This window comes from Protopterus annectens, chromosome 12.part0 (assembly GCF_019279795.1).
Source record: "Protopterus annectens isolate FY-2018-M chromosome 12.part0, PAN1.0, whole genome shotgun sequence".
Taxonomy (NCBI): Eukaryota; Metazoa; Chordata; order Ceratodontiformes; family Protopteridae; genus Protopterus; species Protopterus annectens.
Window position 1 is genome coordinate 793,535,890 of NC_056746.1, and position 19,714 is coordinate 793,555,603.

The following is a 19,714-nucleotide window of genomic DNA, read 5'->3' on the forward strand; positions in this document are numbered from 1 at the left end:
ACAGGTGTGCCCCAGTGATTCCCTCCTTGGTCTTTTACTATTTAATATTTTCATCAACAACTTACATCCATCCATTTGTCAAGGCACATTTATTTGATATGCAGATGACTCTAGTATCATCTGCACATCAACCACCTTAACACACTTACAGCAGATAGCCCAACAAGAATTTACCTTCATAGAAATCTAGCTTAAGAATGTTCAGTTCTTACTCCATCCTTAAAAAAAACATGAACCCCCTCCTTACTCCAAAATCCATCTAACCTGATAAAACGGCTTTCCATATTTACTCCATAATCAACACTTGAAATTGAAATAGCTCCACATACCAAGTTACTAGGAGTAATTATCTATTTATTTATATAGGTATTGATGTTTGTTTACTGGTAAAGTCTGTCTGGGTCACAAGAGCCCATTTTTAATGGAGGACCTGGGGAAAAAAGCTCCACTTAACAGATAAAATTTTAAAATAATTGTTCAAACACACTACTTAAAAAATTATTGCAAATTATACATTTCAAAAATAATCAATAATATTGCAATGCATAGAGATATACTAAAAATATGTTACAAAGAGAACAATGAAAAAAAGCAAAGTAAATACATTGTATACAATTCTGGAGAGAGTCCTTTTGGCAATTTACAGTAGTAATAAGTACAAATTTAGTTCAATTGTAAATATAAAAGGGGAGACCAATTATCATAGGTTGTTATAAATGGGGAGGAGGGGATAGAAAAGGTTACATAAAGTGGTAAAGAGAGTAGGAGGGTAGGATAGCCAGGTGAAGATGAGGAAGTAGCGCTGGGTACAGAATCTATACAAATAGTGGTGGAGAAAAGTAGACAAGACTTATGTTCAAGTGGGGATATAGCATGAGTAGAGCCATGGGTTTGATAGGTGGCCTTTCAAAAGATTCTTGAAGAAAAGATGGCAGGTTATAGTTCCAATAGTTTATGGAATAGAATTCCATGTTTTTGGCAACAGGGTAGCAGTAAAGGTTATTTCCAATTGCTTTTTGAGGTTTATAGATGGTGAGAAGTTGTTTATCATTAGAACAAAGGGGTCTGTCTGGGTGATAGGGAGGCAGAACAGAGCTTAGCACAGCACAGGCATGGGGTTTTTAAATGATGTTGTGGGCAGGAGTTAGTTGTACCAAGTCCAGGTAGTGGGATAGTTCAAGCCAGTACAAACTTTTAAGGACCTTGCAATGATGTGTATGATATTGTTCATTGGCAGTAAATTTAGCGACTTTGTTGTAACATATTTCAAGTTTAGTTTTAACAGATATCTTCAAGATGGTAAGGATAGGGGCACCATATAACAGTGAATGAAGGAGGTTAGTCATTGCTAGAATGGTTTTAGCAGCTAGGAAGAAAGTTTTTTTATTTCTCTAAAGCATGCCAAGTTTGTTGTGAGTTTTTTTTTAATATTATTTTGAATTTGGAGTTCAAATCTGAGGTTATCATCAATTGTTATACCAAGCAGTTTTGTATGGGATACAGCTCCTATCACTGTATTGTGAAGGGAGACGATTTTGAAGCTGGATTTGTCCTTCTGGTGGGTTTTGGGAAGGAACAGGAGTAGTTTTGTTTTTTCTGGAGGTTGAGTAATAATTGGACACTGTGAACCAGTTTTCAACAGAGGTGAAGGCTTCTTGTACAGTGGGGAAAAGGGCATTATTCCCCACATTGGGCAAGTGTTTACTTGCCCTGGGGAAAACATGCAGTTTGGCATTTTAAGTTTCATTATTTTCATCTCAGTGAGTCCATCTTTGGCATTATGGACTTTCAGTAATGTAAAGTAGAGCCCTGCAACTGGGGTTACAACAGCACCCTGATCCTGTGTCCCCATCAACCTGTCCACTTTCTCATTGTTCTGTGTACTGATGTACTGGGTATGTGTAGGCATACTGACTGTGGCCATACTGTGGTGAGGGGATTTTGAAGCCACAATCCCCATGTCTGACATACGCTCTTAAACCCTAGACTGTGCCTGTTCATGACATCCATCATTGTCAGAGGACAACATTCCTAAAACATCAGATGGATGGAGGTCCACTGTGTTGGTGTCAGACAATGCTTCAAGAAGAAAAACTAAAATGTAAGAAAAATTAACATATAATATAATATAATATAATATAATATAATATAATATTATAATATTATGTAATATAATATAATATAATGTCTCTCAGATTCGTTCCCGTGCCATGCAGCACATACGTCAATGAACGCCTTCCAACAATAGTTGTTGCTATAGTGGTTAGAGGTTTTACAGGGTTGTGTTGAGAATCAACCCTCCTTGGAGGGTGTACCACACACTCATACTTAGGGCCAATTTAGAGTGTCCAATCCACCTACTGCAGGTCTTTGGAATGTGGGAGAAAATCCACACAAATGCAGGGAGGACATGTAGACTCTGCACAGAAGGCACCCCAGCCAAGAATCAAACTGGAGAACCTCTTGCTGTGAGGTGACAATGCTAACCACTGTACCACTGTTCTGCCAATAAATATAATATAATATATTATAATATAATATAATACAATACAATACAATACCTAGGCCAAAATAACTCAACAATATATGCAAATTCTATAATCTCAGACAGTAATATGCATAACTAATACAATGTACACACATAATATGTCCAGGTGGACATTGAAATCTCAATGCCAGATGTATCGATATATACCAGTTAATAGAAGTATTATAAAGAATACAAGTAATTGCCAATTGTAAAGATGGATGTAATAGATATTTGATTGGCATCCATGGAGCATTAATACTAGAAATGCTCTAGGTCTTTTCTTCACCTCTGCCCCAACAACCAGCACTACACTTTGAAACTCTTCTGAGCTGCCTGGATTCCTAATATTTGACAGGAACTCCTTTGTCTCAGTGGACAGCCTACCACCAGTAGCCCTTCATCCATGTGCAACAGCCTTTGCTCTGTCAGTAGCCTTTATAATCATGTCAGTGTCCCTATGTCTGACTATATGGTATACCTGGACCTACCCGCCAACAACAATGACATTGTCAACCACCTGCCACCAGACACAGTCACAGAAGGGCTTATTGGTGGCATGTGTATGAAGGAACTGTCCACCATGGAGATGGAGGGCTGTATTAGTAGTTCATTCTCAGCATTTGAGAAAGGGGATTTCTGTGAATATAATCCCTCATGACAGCCATATCCTTGTGTGATGGAAGAAACAATGGATATCAGAAAAAAGAAAACATAACATACCTGGGGGGTAGTACAGACGATTATACTTATGGAGCAACATATATCATTTGCAGCCAGTGATCATCATTGTAGAAACAATTCTCAACAGTGAAAGCACTATAATATCAAATATGCATCCCCACAATAAAATGTATAAACTACAGAAGACAACAAACAATAGCAGATGCAAAAATATATACACACTAAGCAGAGAAACACTGGTTAATGTAACAAAAACCTACAGGACTCTAAGTCAGAAACAGTCTAAACTTTTAGGCATGCTACAATATTACTAAAGAATGCTTACACATGAATGTTTGTGTTGCCCAACCTCCATGAAATACACTTCAGATGACCTGAATACATTTTATTGAAACACTGCAGGTACCCAGCATTCATTGCAAATATTTATCAACATACTAAGAATCAGTAGTTGTATGGAAGAATACATAACTTGAAAGATTTCAAACACTATTCTATATGGTCCTAATCAAAACTGTTGTCAGTAATATGTTTGTAAGCACCTGGGAAACAAGATAGTCTCCCCATACACAGTGGAAGTTCCATAGTCCCACATCCTGCTTACAAGGAGTAGATAAAGCTCTCTGAGAATGTGAAATATGTTAATCAGCTCTCAACTCATTATCATTTATGAATCACTCAATGTGAAGTCCTGTGGAGGTAAACATGGTGTAGGTTCCTACACAGTAATGTGCACGTGCCTTAAAAGACGTTTAATTAGTTAATGCTTGGCACTTTTGCTTCCTTAGCAATACTGGTCCAACAATGATGTGTTAAGTATCTCTGCTAATGAGAATTACACTTTGAGAGGGTGTGTCAGATGAAAAAGGCTTACAAATAAGTGTTAGCTTATATTTACTTACTACTGAACCTTGATGCAGATATTTGTCAACATTTTGCAAAAAAATGTCAGGTGCCTGTGCACACATCTCACACATTCACACATGGTATGAAGATTATTAACAATGTGGATGAAACCTAATATATATATATATATATATATATATATATATATATATATATATATATATATGAGAACAAGCAAATACCAATAAAGTGGTGCAGGCAAACTGTTCCTCCAAAATTAGAAATACAATGTAGAAGCAACAAAAGAGGCTCCAGACCACGGCTACTAAAAACATATAAAAGTTTTAATCCAAAGTGAGCGCTTTCATAGCTCAAGGCTACTTCATCATATGTACACACACACACACACACACACATATATATATATATATATATATATATATATATATATATATATATATATATATATATATGGGTAGACTTCAAAACATCTAAAACCCATAACATCTAATTTCATAACATTGAGACCAGAACATCTAAAACCCAAAACATCGAATTTCATAACATCTAACACTACAAATCACATGAAAATAACATCCCCTCCACATATAATGACATCAAACTACAAAATACACTTTTTACTATGTTTCAGCAAGGGACAAGCCCCCCTGTACCCCCTCCATGTGGGGGGCTCTGCCCCCCACACACCCCCATAAATTAAATATACCAACTCCAAGATCACACTACAGTGGGAAAAAGTTAATTTCCTAGCCCCACTGTCTTAAACCCCCCTGCAGAAACATAGTAAAAAGTGTGTTTGGTGCCGTTATATGTGGAGGGGATGTTATTTTCATGTGATTTGTAGTGTTAGATGTTATGAAATTTGATGTTATGGGTTTTAGATGTTTTGATCTCAATGTTGTGAAATTAGATGTTATTGGTTTTAGATGTTTTGAAGGGGAACCATATATATATATATATATATATATATATATATATATATGTATATATATATATATATATATATATATATATATACACACACACACACACACATACTTATGGCAACCTTTAAAACATTCCTTAAACAAAGGTACTTCAATGAAGTAATGTACAACAAGTCTTGTCTTGCAGACAGTTGGTTCTACCATCACATCCTTTATCATCCTCATGTTTTCAATGCTCAGAGTCACACAATTGTAATTTACCAGGAAAAATAATAAGTCTGATACCACTGGTATAATGAAATACAAATACACATTTCAGAAGTGCAATGCTCAGCACGTGATTGACTTTATCCTTTTTTATTTAAATGTTCAGGTGGTGAAACATATTCCTCACAAAAATGTCTCACTGTAGTGTCATAGGTGCAGTGTTTAGATCTTGTGAAGGTTTCGTCTACATGAATGCAGAGATCATTACTGAAAGTATTTTACTTGTATAAACCCACAACGTTGAGAAATCATTATAGATTGGTTTATGAATAACCTTTTTTTTCACTTCATCCTTTGAGCAACAGTTGCCATTGCAAGTCAATGTCTGATATAGATGCCCTGTAGGGAATGGCAGTTTCCAGAACCAACTGTAAAACTGGCTAAATGATCAGCCACAGGAACAAACAGCAGCAGCAGGGTTATAAAATACAGAATTTTTAATAAGGAAAGTAAAAAGTTAAGCGCTTTCGTCCCAAAACTATTAGGACTTCATCAGAACTATCATATGCCTGTCCATCATCTCATTTAAATATTCTAGAAAACACCAATTACAAAAAAAAAATCAATAAATCAATTAAAATACTTAAAAGTACCATTAATATATAAAAAATATTAAAAATGATGTACATAGTAAAATGGTGAAAGATCCAAATATTCATTATCTTATTGGCATAAACTTCAGTAAAAGGAATCAAACCATAAAAAAAATGTTAGATTTTAATCTACAAAAACTTGATCAATGAGCACCAGTTCTGTGAAAGTACATTAGCAACATCTAATTGAATAGATGTAAACGTTGTGCCCTAGTAGCTTTATAACTTAACTAGACAACATAAAGGTGACTGCAAAATGGTCGTCATAAGAAATAACCTTACCAGAAGAATAGCTTTTTAATGTGGATTGATTTACAATTTCATAGCACTTAGTTTCAATGCACTTGAAATATATATTGCATCATTTAAACCAGGCTTGTCACTGGCATTCAAATGCAGTTGCATAACAATTCTTTGTCTTCAACAGTAATACCCCACTGACCACCCCTAGAGTTGTGGGGTACCAGCTCTAAAACAAACAAAACATTTTTTTTTTGTTTTCAACACAAGCAATCTTATATCTGTGTAAGATATTCATAAATTCTCCTTCGAAGCGAACGCTCAGTCTTTCTGATGTAAAAAGAAAAACAAGCATCACAAAAAGCTAGGTATATTATTCCTATGGTGTTACAATTGAAACTTTGTTTAAAATGAAAAACAATTGCAATACTAGGTAAATTAACAACCTCCCCTTCATATATGTAATTGCGTTGTTCCCATGTACATCTTCTGGTGCCCTTAGTGGGCCTTCCATAGATATCTGTGTTACAAAATGGGGCTTTTTCAATTTTCTCCTTTAAATCAACACATCTTCCAAAAGCAAATTGAGGAGCATCACCCACCAATTCTTTTATTCCAGTGTCACCCCCGAACATTTTCCATTTGCTTTGACCGAGTTCATAATAATACTACTTTCTTGGGAGTATTTTAACACCAAATTATTAGCAAAACACACCTTGTTTTCTTTACAGCTCTTAGTGCCTTTCAACCGTGAACACTTACAGATAACCCATTTCTCAGGATGGGAAGGAATTTACATCCCCTTCCCATATTAACTTCTTGATGGACTTCCTCAAGTAAACTGTCTGGTAACCTCTTTCTCGAAGCATTCCTCAAAGTTTTATTTTCTTTGCTGATACCTTTGTGTTTACTGAATGATAGTTCCCATCCTATGGCACAAAGACTTAGCCATCAGTCATGCAAACAAGACTGGTGATAATGCACCTTACTTAGCACTTTGGACATTACTGAATGCAGAAAATTACAACTGTGTTGTAACTGCCCGGATGGATCCATGTGTTAATGAAGTATGGTATGAATGACAGCACATTAGACGCAGGATTTAAATCCACATGAGGAGTAGTATACTAGGGATTAGGGAACCTTGTCATCACAATGAACAAAACATGCTGGACGGATAGGTTCCTGACCCAGAGACTCCCCGGACTCTGGAATAGACTGCTCATACATGTCAAGCAGAGCGCCTCTTTGGCCCTCTTCAAAAGGAACCTTGATGATTGGATGGGAGATAGGAAATTCACCCCGGGGATCACATCAGTTGCCCTGTTAGACAGGGGTCCAGGGAAGTAAATATTGTGGGAAGAAATAGCCAGGGAATTGTTATGGCTAGTTTTGTATAGGCCCTATAGTAGCCTATTATCAACCTATGAACTTATGAACTTTTATGGGACATAATACTTAATGATTCTTTTTTCTTTATTTTAATGTTAACACATGCAGATTATAATGGTAATGTTGCAATATAATTGTGTACTCTTGCTACCAAACCCGATAATGTGACCTATGTGTCACCTGGAGTGCCCACATCTTTTGATTAGTGTAATAACACACTTCTGTACGAATGCTTTAGAATAAATAGTGCACGTGAAATACCATGAGAAAACATAAATAGTAAGGTACTAATGAAGTTCAAGATAAAGAGCACAGCAGCACAGCTTTCAAAACACTTGTGAACACTGCTCCAGTGGCATATCTGTATAATGATCAAGTGTCAGTCATTCTGGGATATGCTTAGAAGAACAGCCCCTCCTGTACACTCAGTATGGCCCTTTCCTTAACATTTCTTCTCCAAAAAAATGATGTCAGTTAAAACAGCACATCACACACATGGACAACAAGTGTCTTCTAAAGTAAAAATGTACATTTTTTTCTTTGCACAATAGTTGGCATAGAGCAGTGTCAGTAGTCAGGAATGACTGTTGAGAAATGGCACTTCTTATCCAGTGGCAAAAGTTAAAAAATAATTATGCATGTACTTGGCTTTGGTACGCATAGTTTACATTGAAGATATTAAAATAATTATTGCAATGAGACTGTTCTGGGGCACTAATTCCCTGCCATTTTTCCTGAGATTTTTGAAGGAAAGATATGGCAGGAGATGATGAGTGTAGTGCTCCAATTAGGGCACAAAGGTGGTGAAAAGAGAAGTCTAATATTTTTGTAGGACTCCTTGTTAAACATTAAGGTCAGAAGCTTCTGAGGGATGGCTATACATGTTCTCAGTACAAGGATAGGTTCATAGATTAGTACAAAGCTAACTGCTCTTGTGAGTCATTTAAGCATAGCCCATTACCCCCATGTGAGAATCAAACCCTGCACTTTGTGTCTGCAAGGTAAACATCTTAACCCTTATGTCAACTTCTCACCCCCCCAAAGAATACAACTGGCTGTGGTGAGACTCAAACCCATGCCCTTGGTGAGACTGGAGCTGTAATTTAGCACCTTATACCACTCAGCCACACTATCTTGGTAGGGTAAACTCCTCTGAGCCAGAATTGAACCAGTGACCTAAGGATGACTTTGGAAATCCTCTGCATTACCAAGTAAGCTATCAAAGGATGAGGCTTGAAACAGTTTTACCAAGGCTATCACTCATGCTACTGGCATCCATCCTATGCACAGGTGGACAGTACTGCCACCATTACAGTGACTTAAAAAGGTGAAAACAGGACCACCTTAGCCAATGGGAGGATTATCATAGGTACAATGACACATCAGTTATGTATGTATATGACTCAATAACCAGGCAATACAATATCATGACATGGCAGTACAAGCAAGTCTTCATTACTTTTTATTTTATGTAGCTTCTGCAGAGAATGAAATAAATCGGAATGCACATCAGGAGAGACTGCAATGCCTCAGAGAGGCACTGGGTAAGTATGGGTTCAGGTATGACTGATTGCCATTTCAGAATGCCAATGGTTTTAAAAATAGGTTATCAAATATCTGGACATCACGTCATTAGTGTTTATGAAACAACTGCATGAATATACATATATACTCTCAACATTTGTAAGCTGCAGAAACCTGGATGATTAGCTCGTGCAGCTTTGCAGTAATCAGCTGTTAGGTAACGATAGATGTCTTTGGGTTCAATTCCAAACAGCAAATATTAATGTTCTAACTTAATGCACAGTACCTATAGTAATAATGTGGAATAGCATGTACTCACTCTCAGTATACATTTAATTAACTGTTTTCCATAAACCAGATTTAAAATAGTCACACATTGTTTTTTTAGAATATTTATAATTGTGAGAGCCAGGAATATGATGCCTTTATTGCAACATCAATGTTTGGCCTCTCACATTCATAACTGCATCTAAAGAGTATTAAAAATATATTTGGTATATGTAGTGACTGGGACCTATTAACATTACAGATGATTTTTCTCTTTTTTGTATTTCCCTCACCCCCTTTCTCACCATCATTGCTATTTCTTATTACTTTTCATTGTATTTCAACAATCATTTCTGCTACATTACAACCACGAGTACATTGAGCTAGACTGGCCACAGCAGATTGGACTACAGTCCCTCTGCATGTGACAGGGAACTAGACTGGCTACAGCAGAATGGACTACCATCCCTCTGCAAGTGACTGAGGTAGTGTCACCACCAGTAGCACAGGCATCCAACACTTCTAGGTTACAACCTAACAGTATTGCTTCCACAACACCTGCACTACCTGCACCATCTGTGTCAGGTAAGCTCTGCTCTGAGGGCGGTACAGTGGTACTCACCAGGAATATTAGCAGTAGAGGTGTTGATTATTTCACCCGGCAAGAACTGACGAGGCTAATGCAGGAGATTATAGAGATGGGCATCAGTACCCACATCAGCCATATGGAAAGGATCCTGCCATGAACTGCCAAATTGCTGCCCCTTCAGCGCTGCCTCTGGTGTCTGCAACAGAAGACAGTGGTGACACTTCTACGGGTGAGGACTAGATTCCTTCTGCATTTATGCTGGACAGTGAAGTGCCTCTGAAGTCCCATTCCTAGCCCCAGTCATGGTGTCCCCCACCCTCTTTTGTCAATCACCATGCCTGTCTGTCTTGCTTGTCCTGTATGTTCATTCCTGCTACCTAAGATAACTATATACCTTTCCCTGTTATTCAAAAATATCTCTCCCAATATTCCTCTCGCTTTAAAAACATAAAAAGGGCACCTGCTCTTTTCTTAAATACTTCTCCACTGCCCTACCTCCTGCTTACTCTCCATTTTCACAACTGTCCTATCAACCTCATTTCATAATTTAATCTAGTCAAAAATAAATTCATGCACCACTTGCATGGCAAGAAATGGCCTATAAGCAGAAATCTCTACTTCTGTCCTTAGCATCTGCATGACATTTGGCGTCAAGTATAAAAGCCTAATGCTTGCTACTTCACATCCTATGGTAAAAATTAAAAACAAAAACAGAAAAAAACTGCACATTGTAATGCTTTACCATCAGTCATGCAAATGAGCATTGCAGCGGTGCACTTCAGTAAGCAATTCATATAGACTGAAAGTAATGTTAGAGGCATTTGTTATCTGTATATGCTTTATTGGCTCAATGTATACCTGATATAAGGAGTCCAGTCTAATGCTCTTGGTGCACTTCTGTATGTAACTGAGGGTGGGATTCAGTGTCACAGTGTGTTCCACTGAACTTGTACAATTATAAACATATTTTCAGACTGGTACTGATGAGTGCAATAGTAATATCAATTGCATATATGCCTCGTTGCTATCTTGCATATTGTATACACGTAACAGCTATATTTAAGTGATGCACACAAAGACATAAGACTTAATAGCAGCAATGTATACTGTAGCAATCTGGAGGATACCAGTCAGTAATGCATGGGTGGCATTCCCCTGTGTAACAGCTGTCGCTATCACCCAACACCCATCTTGTTGAATCTCTCTGTCATCACCTTTATGATTTTCATTCTTCACACGTCCTTCACATGTGACTTGTCAGACACATGCCAGCTCAAGTCCCTTTGTGACTTTATTCATGACAGCATTGCTGTGGAACATATCAGTAAATCTATCATGACTTTCATTCCAGCAATGTGTATGTAACATCAATCTTACACACATATCTCATTCACTGCAATGACAATTCATGTGAAGTAACAACTATATCACTCAGCAGACATGGACATAATTTGAAATACCACAACAAATTACTCATGCTGCTTCCACCATTATGCAATCCTTGGCATGGGCAAAGTTAAGTAACAGCAGCTGATAATTCATGTCCTATGAAACTGATCAGAATTTGCCTTCTCCCCATTCATATGGTGCTTTTCATGCTAATATGCATTACCTTACTGTGCAACAGAAAGCAATACTGATATTAGCATGAGGAGATAGTATATAGGCTCTATGCTTTAATGTACTGCCAAGGGAATGTTTAAATTATTAATTCAGTATGATGTTGTGAAATCGACCCACACATTGATAGTGTCTGCTTGACAAAGCACATTGCCCATGCCACCATACAGTTGTCTTTGCTCTTTCAACTGTGGGCTCTGTAACAGTTGCAATATATCTTCTTCTAATGCATAGCTGTAGAGAATGTGAACATTAGATAGACAGGTGTTCAAATATGGCAATGAGTACCTAATATGAATGCATAAGAAAATAGCAACAGACAAGAATGGCTTACCCAAAAGATCTGATGTGCACAATTCAACTTAGTGGAAACATTTACATTGGGAGAGAGAAACCCCAAGTTTTGTATTCCTTTTTTAGGGAAGCCATATTCATTTCAACACACTACTCAAATTTTCACTTCACCTGTGTGCTTTCTGATAGTTGTGATATGACTTCTTCTGTGCTGTCAGCAGTTAATGCACAGTTTTAAAGAATGTGGACTGGGGTAGATGTCCAAATCTGGAAGTGTATAACTACTGTGAGTGTGTAAGAAAACAGGAACAGACAGAAATGGCCTATTCAACATATGTGATGTGGATGATTCAACTTAATGGCAACATTTGCATGGCTACAGAAGTTTGATCCCTCATACCCCCTTTTAGAGAAGCCATATTCATTCTGGAGCACTGCTTGGGTTATCCCTTCAACAATTGTGATATGATTTCTTCTGTGATGTCAGCTAATGCAAAGTTTTAAATAATGTGGACTTAGATAGGTAGGTGTTCAAATTTGGCAATGTATAAGTAAACACTAACAGCCAGAAATGTATTACCCAAGAGATGTGGAATTTAGCATTCTGTTTAGGGGTAACATTACCACAATTGAAGGAGTTAAAGCTTTCAAGTGTTGTTTTCCCTTTTAAATTAGCCCATATTGTATTTATTTATTTATTTTATTTTAAATTTGGTTACTAGGAAAGTCTCATTGGAGACAAGTTCTTTTTCAGCGGAGGCCTGGAGATAAATGCTCCACATTTGGAAAACAGTATATTGTACAATAAAATGATGGTATACAATATGATGAAGGGTACACAAATTATACACAGATACTAATACATACATTTACAAGTAAGTAAAAATCATCATGCTACAAGAAGTGAGAGGACATATAGAACATTTCCAATGTAGAAGATGCCAGAGAGATATAGAGCAATTCTAACATATCATATGTCAGAGAATCAAACTAGAAGCATTACACAAATCTTGTTGTTTACTCAAGGGAGAGAAGTGTGAGCTGCTCTATGCAGATGATGAGAGAGGTAGGAGTGAAAGAAAGTATACAATTTATTGGCTAGTAAGTTTGCAGTAGAGTTGTAGAAAAAAAAAGGTGTGGATAGTGTACGAGGTTAAGGGTATGGATTAGCACATGAACAGAGCCATGTATCAAGCTAGGTGACCTTTTATTTTTCAATTTTTGAATTATATTATGGAGGACATAGTTATGTTGGTGGGTAGAGTATTCCATTTTTTAGCTATAAAATTTGAGAACAGGGATACACCAGCTGTATTATTGGCTTCTTTTAAATACCGTGTTCAAGATATCCCTTCTAATGTTTGGTTTCTAACCACTATTGTATGGCTTCTTCTGTGGCATCAGCAGTTAGTGCACAGCTCTAGAGAATGTAATGTTAGGTATGCTTGGGTTTGAATCTGGCAGAGTGTAACTACTATAATGTATATTGTCAAATGATAATAGGCAGTATCACCTTACTTCATATATGTTGTGCACAATTCCACTTATTGATAACATTTGTACAGGGAGAAGGTTGTGATCACACAATTATTATACTCCACCTTGAAAGAAGCCATGTGTACAAACTGCTCAAGTTGACACTTCAACCATATGCTTTCTGACATCAGTAGTATGAGTTATTCTGTATCAGCATCTGTAAGTGTAGAGATTGCATGAGTTATTTAGACAGGTGATCAAATCCAGCAGTTACACTTGGTGTAAATGTGTGTAAAATCAACTGGTAACAGGCAAGACTGGCTTTCAAACACCATGTTCAAGATATCCCTTCTAATGTTTGGTTTCTAACCACTGTTGTATGGCTTCTTCTGTGGCATCAGCAGTTAGTGCACAGCTCTAGAGAATGTAATGTTAGGTATGCTTGGTTCATAGGTTCATAGGTTCATAGGTTGGTACTAGGCTATCAGCCCTAGGGCCTCTACAAGCCTAGCAATAACAATTCCCTGGCTATTTCTTCCCACACTATTTACTTCCCTGGACCCCTGTCTAGCAGGGCGACTGACGTGATCCCCGGGGTGAATTTCCTTTCTCCCATCCAATCGTCAAGGTTCCTTTTGAAGAGGACCAAAGAGGCACTCTGCTTGACATGTATGGGCAATCTATTCCAGAGTCTGGGGAGTCTCTGGGTCAGGAACCTATCCCTCCAGCATGTTTTGTTTATTGTGATGACAAGGTTTAGATCCCTGGAGCATGTGGCTCTGAGGGATTGGGATTTCTTTAAGTGTAGCATGTCCAACAGCTCTGGGTTTGACATGGCCTTGTATGTTAAGCAAAGATCGCCTCTGAGTAGATGATATGCGACAGAGTATAGCTGGAGTTTTTTAAGGCGGTCAGCATAGGGCATCTGCTTTAGGCCTGTGATTCTTTTAGTGAGGTATTTCTGTGGCCTTTCCAGTTGTTGCAGATGTCTTGAGAGGTACATACCAAATGGGGCATTGTATTCTATAATGGGTCTAATGAGGGATGAGTACAGTGGGACAATGACCTCCTTTTTCCTGGATGAAAAGCCCTTAGTGATGAGGTGTGCCACATAGAAGGATTTCCTGACTGTTGTGGCGATGTGGTTATCGAAGGTAAGACCACTGTCCACCTGTGTCCCTAAGTCTCTTATCAAACTTTCGGTGTTTAGTGTACTACCACCTATATGGTAATTCACGGATACATGTTTTTTCCCATCTGGGAATCTGGCAGAGTGTAACTACTATAATGTATATTATCAAATGATAATAGGCAGTATCACCTTACTTCATATATATTGTGCACAATTCCACTTATTGGTAACATTTGTACAGGGAGAAGGTTGTGATCACACAATTATTATACTCCACTTTGAAAGAAGCCATGTGTACAAACTGCTCAAGTTGACACTTCAACTGTATGCTTTCTGACATCAGTAGTATGAGTTATTCTGTATCAGCATCTGTAAGTGTAGAGATTGCATGAGTTATTTAGACAGGTGATCAAATCCAACAGTTACACTTGGTGTAAATGTGTGTAAAATCAACTGGTAACAGGCAAGACTGGCTTATTTGGCAGATGGTTGTGTAGAATTCTTGATACACTTTCATTTAAGGCAGCCCATATGTATTCAAACACACTTCTCAGGTAATCTCTTCAACTCTGTTCTTTCTGACAACTGTGCTACAACTTCTTCTGTGGCATTAGTAGCTAATCCACAGGTCTACAGGCTGTGAGTTATAGGGCAAGTGTTCACACCCAGCACTGTTTACCTTGTATGAGTGTGTTAAAAAAAAGGATAAAAAAAGGACTTTGCTGACATGTTGGAATAGCTTACTCAACAGATGTGATTTCTGATATTTTGTTTTCTTATGGGTGGGTGATCTTGATCCCATAATTGGTGTACATCATTTTAAGCATGCCCAGTTTAAGGATATATGTTTTGCATTTTCCATGCAAAACTGCTAGCATAAAATAGCATAATCACAAAGCCTTCTATAGTTATATCAGAAACCTCCATGGCAATACCCAGATTTGCTCTGAGTTACTGCACAATGGTACCTCCTATACTGAGCCAACAGATATTGTCAACATACTGGTCGACAGATTCAGTGTCAACTTTAGCGCCCCCAAATGACCAATCACAATACCGGAAGAATGCCAGGCACTCAGCATTACTGCAGCACAGGTTAAAGCTGCATTGTCGGAGGCCAAGAATACAGCTTCCATGGGACCCAGTAATATCCCTGGCTGTGTTGTACATGAACTACAAAGCGAAGAGGCACCACATCTGTGAGCCCTGTTCAGTTACAATCTCACCTCAGGCTTTGTCCCTACTGAATGGTGCACTGCTACAGTCATCCCTCTCCATAAAGGGGGAGCGACTACAGACCCTGGGAATTATAGCCCCATTAGCCTGATGAGGCTGATATTTAAAGCTATGGAGCTCATCATCATGGACCTGATTAACAAAGATATAGGAAATCTCCAAACTCTAGACGCCACACAATTTGGCTTTGTGAAAGGGAGATCATGCCTTAATAATAAGACACAAGTGCTTTAGCAAAACATGTGGAAGAAGAAGATAGGAAGCATATTTTTAATTTCATGGTTTTAGAAATAATAAACAAAAGTAAGAGGGGAGGTGATATAAGGAATAAGGTAGAGGAAGCAGAATAAAGATGGATTTTATTACTTCAGGCAGATAAGTCTCCTGGATTGAACAATGCTGTTTCCTTGAAACCTTTTTTAAAATCTAGACCACTAAAACACTGAATAATATGGATTACTGCATAAATGTGTTTGTTATATGCATATTTTATTTTATTTTATTTTATGCAGAATACAAGGCAAATTGATATACTGATGTATGTAACTTTAATTAGTCTATGTCATAGTTCTATATGTGTTTTCATTGGTTGAAACATATTTTAAATATCATAGTTTTAACTGTTTTTTATGAGTCTGAAGAAGCGATCAGTTGATTTAGATCATGAAAGCGCTTACTTTTGTTTAATAAAGGGCAGCTGGAGTGAAACTGCAAGTAAATGGTTTCCTACTTTGACTATTACATCTCAGTTACAACTTTTGGTTTTATAAAGGGCACTACTGTGAAGCTGCAAGTGTTTTATTTCCTGGCATGGAGAATTCCATTTTTATATCTTCAGCTGTGGTCTAACCATTGGTCTTTTCATTTTTTTCGCTTGAGGTGTATACCAGGCATTTACCCAGCTTTTGTTTTCTTTCACGTGTTTCTTGGACTGTATTTAAAAGCTGGGACATGGCTGAAGGTAATGATAACAATAAGAATCACTGTGAATGACTAGTTGGATTACTACATATATACTCCAATCCTTTGATGCTAAACCCTATTTTTCCAGTGAATGAAAGAGAACAAGTGGACTATGACACGCATAAGAAGTTCACTGAACTGTATAGAGATCTGGAGAATAAGTTATATAGCTTTAAAAGGCTACAGTGGCAAAGGTTTCATCTATAAGCATCATTAAAATATAAAATAGTGCCAAGAGGTCTCAGAGTATTAAATATGCCTACTTATGGTGAGACCTATCCTGATTTACTTCAAAAATGGCAGAATCTAAATCTACAGCTTAGTTATGACTATATGCATTTGCTTATAGAATTTTTTAAACCGCAAGAAAAAGAGCTAGCCGGTGAGATAAAGAGGCTACAAGAACAACTGCTTAATAATTTTCCCATAGAGGTACTAGGCAGTAGACTAGATGAACTTGCTGACAATATACAGGGTTATGATAAGAGACTGCAGAATACTAAAACTAAAAAATTGCAAAGAGACCTCAATGATTTTCAATGTAAAGAGGTCTTTTCGTGGCCAAGAAGAACAGCTGTGAGTACAGAAAATGTAGAAAAAACCACTACAGTAAAGATATCTGAAAATCTAAATATGGATAGCACTGCCTCTTTAAATCAGAATCCCTTTGACAACAGTGATGTCAGCATAGAGAGAGCATGTATAGAACCTCCCTCATCTGAAAATGGCGGAATGACAAAATAAACTTTTCAAATGGCTTGTACTAACAGAAGGATGGAATCTAGTGTCAATTCTAATTCAGTAGCTTTTTTGGAGCAAAGGGAAGCTACACAAACTTCGATCCTTCCATTTGTGTTAAAGAAGGCGCTGCCAATAAGGGACAGGTCGAGCAACAGGAATCGAAGAGGGAAAACGCGATTACAGCAGAGAGAACGAGCAACTCCTGCATATATGAACACCAGGAGCAAGAACCAACAAAAAACTTGGTAATTAATATATCTATCTTTTCTTTAACTGATGCGCAAGCCTCGTTGTTAAATAGAGGCCTAAACTTTATTCCAGCACAGAAAACAGTATTAATTGATTTATTAAAAGAGCTGAAGTTATTTTCTCATAACCTAACACTTAAAACTATGTTCAAAAAAAGTGTTTTTGATAATATGTTTAAACAACCTAGTGCCTTTGTACCCAAGATACATCCCACAGTTGAAACTTTTATTAATGTGTGTGAACATGAAATTAGAGAGATGCATGCTAAAAATCTTCCACCTAGATTTTATAACTTGAGTAAGTTAGAAACTGAAGCATTGTCAGAATTAAAGGACTCTCACAACATTGAAATTAGGCCCACTGATAAGGGGGCAGTGTAGTAGTAATGGATAAGGTTTTTTATTATAAGAAAATGATAGAACTTTTGAATGATACAGGAACCTATGTTGAATTAAATGAGAGACAAGTACAAGGTATAATTGATAGGATCCAAATACACATAAAAAATTGACAAAAAACTAATAGACACATGAACAAAATGGAACTAAACCAGCATATTTTTTATTTGCAATGATCTGGTACCTCGGCAATTCGCCTTCATGGATCACATTTCATTTCAAAAAATGAAACAATATATATACAACAGTACAGCTATTATTCAATTAATTTATCAATTAAATAGCAATTCATTATTTAAAGTGACCACAGTGATTTCCAATAAATATACAAAATTAACTTACATAACTGAAATAAATGAATGAATCTAACTATATAAAATCCATGTTTTAATGATTTTATATTAATATTTTATTATTACATAGCTAATTCCTGATTCATACCAAAAGGCTTTAAAGTTTTAAATTTTAAAATCATCCTGGTTTCTAATTCCAGTAATTTAGCTACAATGTCGCCCCCTCTGGGAAGAAAAGGCTTTCCAAGAACACAAAATTTTAAACCATTGGGAGAACAATTATGTTTTTCATGGAAATGTTTGGCAACAGGACTGGTCACATTATTATGCTTAATATCTTTTAAATGTTCCAAAATATGAATCCTGACCATACGTTTAGTTTGTCCTATATACCAAACCTCATCACATGAACAGCCCAAAATATAGACCACCCCCGTAGACCTACAATTAAAACGAAATTTTGGGGTAAAAACAATGCCATTAATGGCATTCAAATTCTTGACCTTATTGCAAATACCACAACAACCACATGGAAAAGTACCATATGGTAATATATCACGAAAAGAAGATTGATTGTTTCCCTCAATAAAATTATAATTTAATAATTCTTTCAAATTCTTTCCCCTTCTGAAAGAAAATGTAACATGTTTTGGAAATAAAAAACCTATAGATTCATCTTCACTGATAATATGTCAATGTCTTCTAACCAAATACATCAGTTCATTTGAAAATGGTGAAAACCTAGTAACATAAAAAAATGTATTCTCATCATCAATTTCAGTTTTGACATAAGTCCTATTACTACATCCCACAGTTCTCTCATGAGTAAAGGATCCATCTCTGCTATTCCCTAATAATTTGTTTTTACACTTCAATAAATATGCCTCATCATAACCCCTTTCACTTAACCTAGAAAAAACTTTATTTAATTCATAAATTTTCTCATCTTTGTCACTAGTATGATCATAAATCCTCTTGAATTCACCAAGAGGCAATTAACTCAATAAATGACTAGGGTGCATGCTCGTGGCATGTAAAAGCATATTAACAGAGGTTGATTTTGTAAAAGGCCTATATCCTATAACTTCATCAGCACTATATAATGTTAAATCCAAAAAAATTAATCTTTTCCCTATTCAACTCATAAGAAAATGTGAGACCATGTTCATTAATATTAAGGACATCAAAAAAATCAAAAAACTCATTAACATCACCTTTGCAAATGAAAATAAGGTCATCAATAAATCGTTTATACAGTATAACATTATTCCTAAAAAAACTAGTTGTATAAATAAACTTTTTTCGAAATACCCCATATATATAATGGCATATGAGGGTGCAAAAGCCGCCCCCATAGCCGTACCTTTTATCTGCAAAAAAAACTCATTATTGAAAGAAAAATAATTATGAGTTAAACAAAATTCTAATAAACTTAC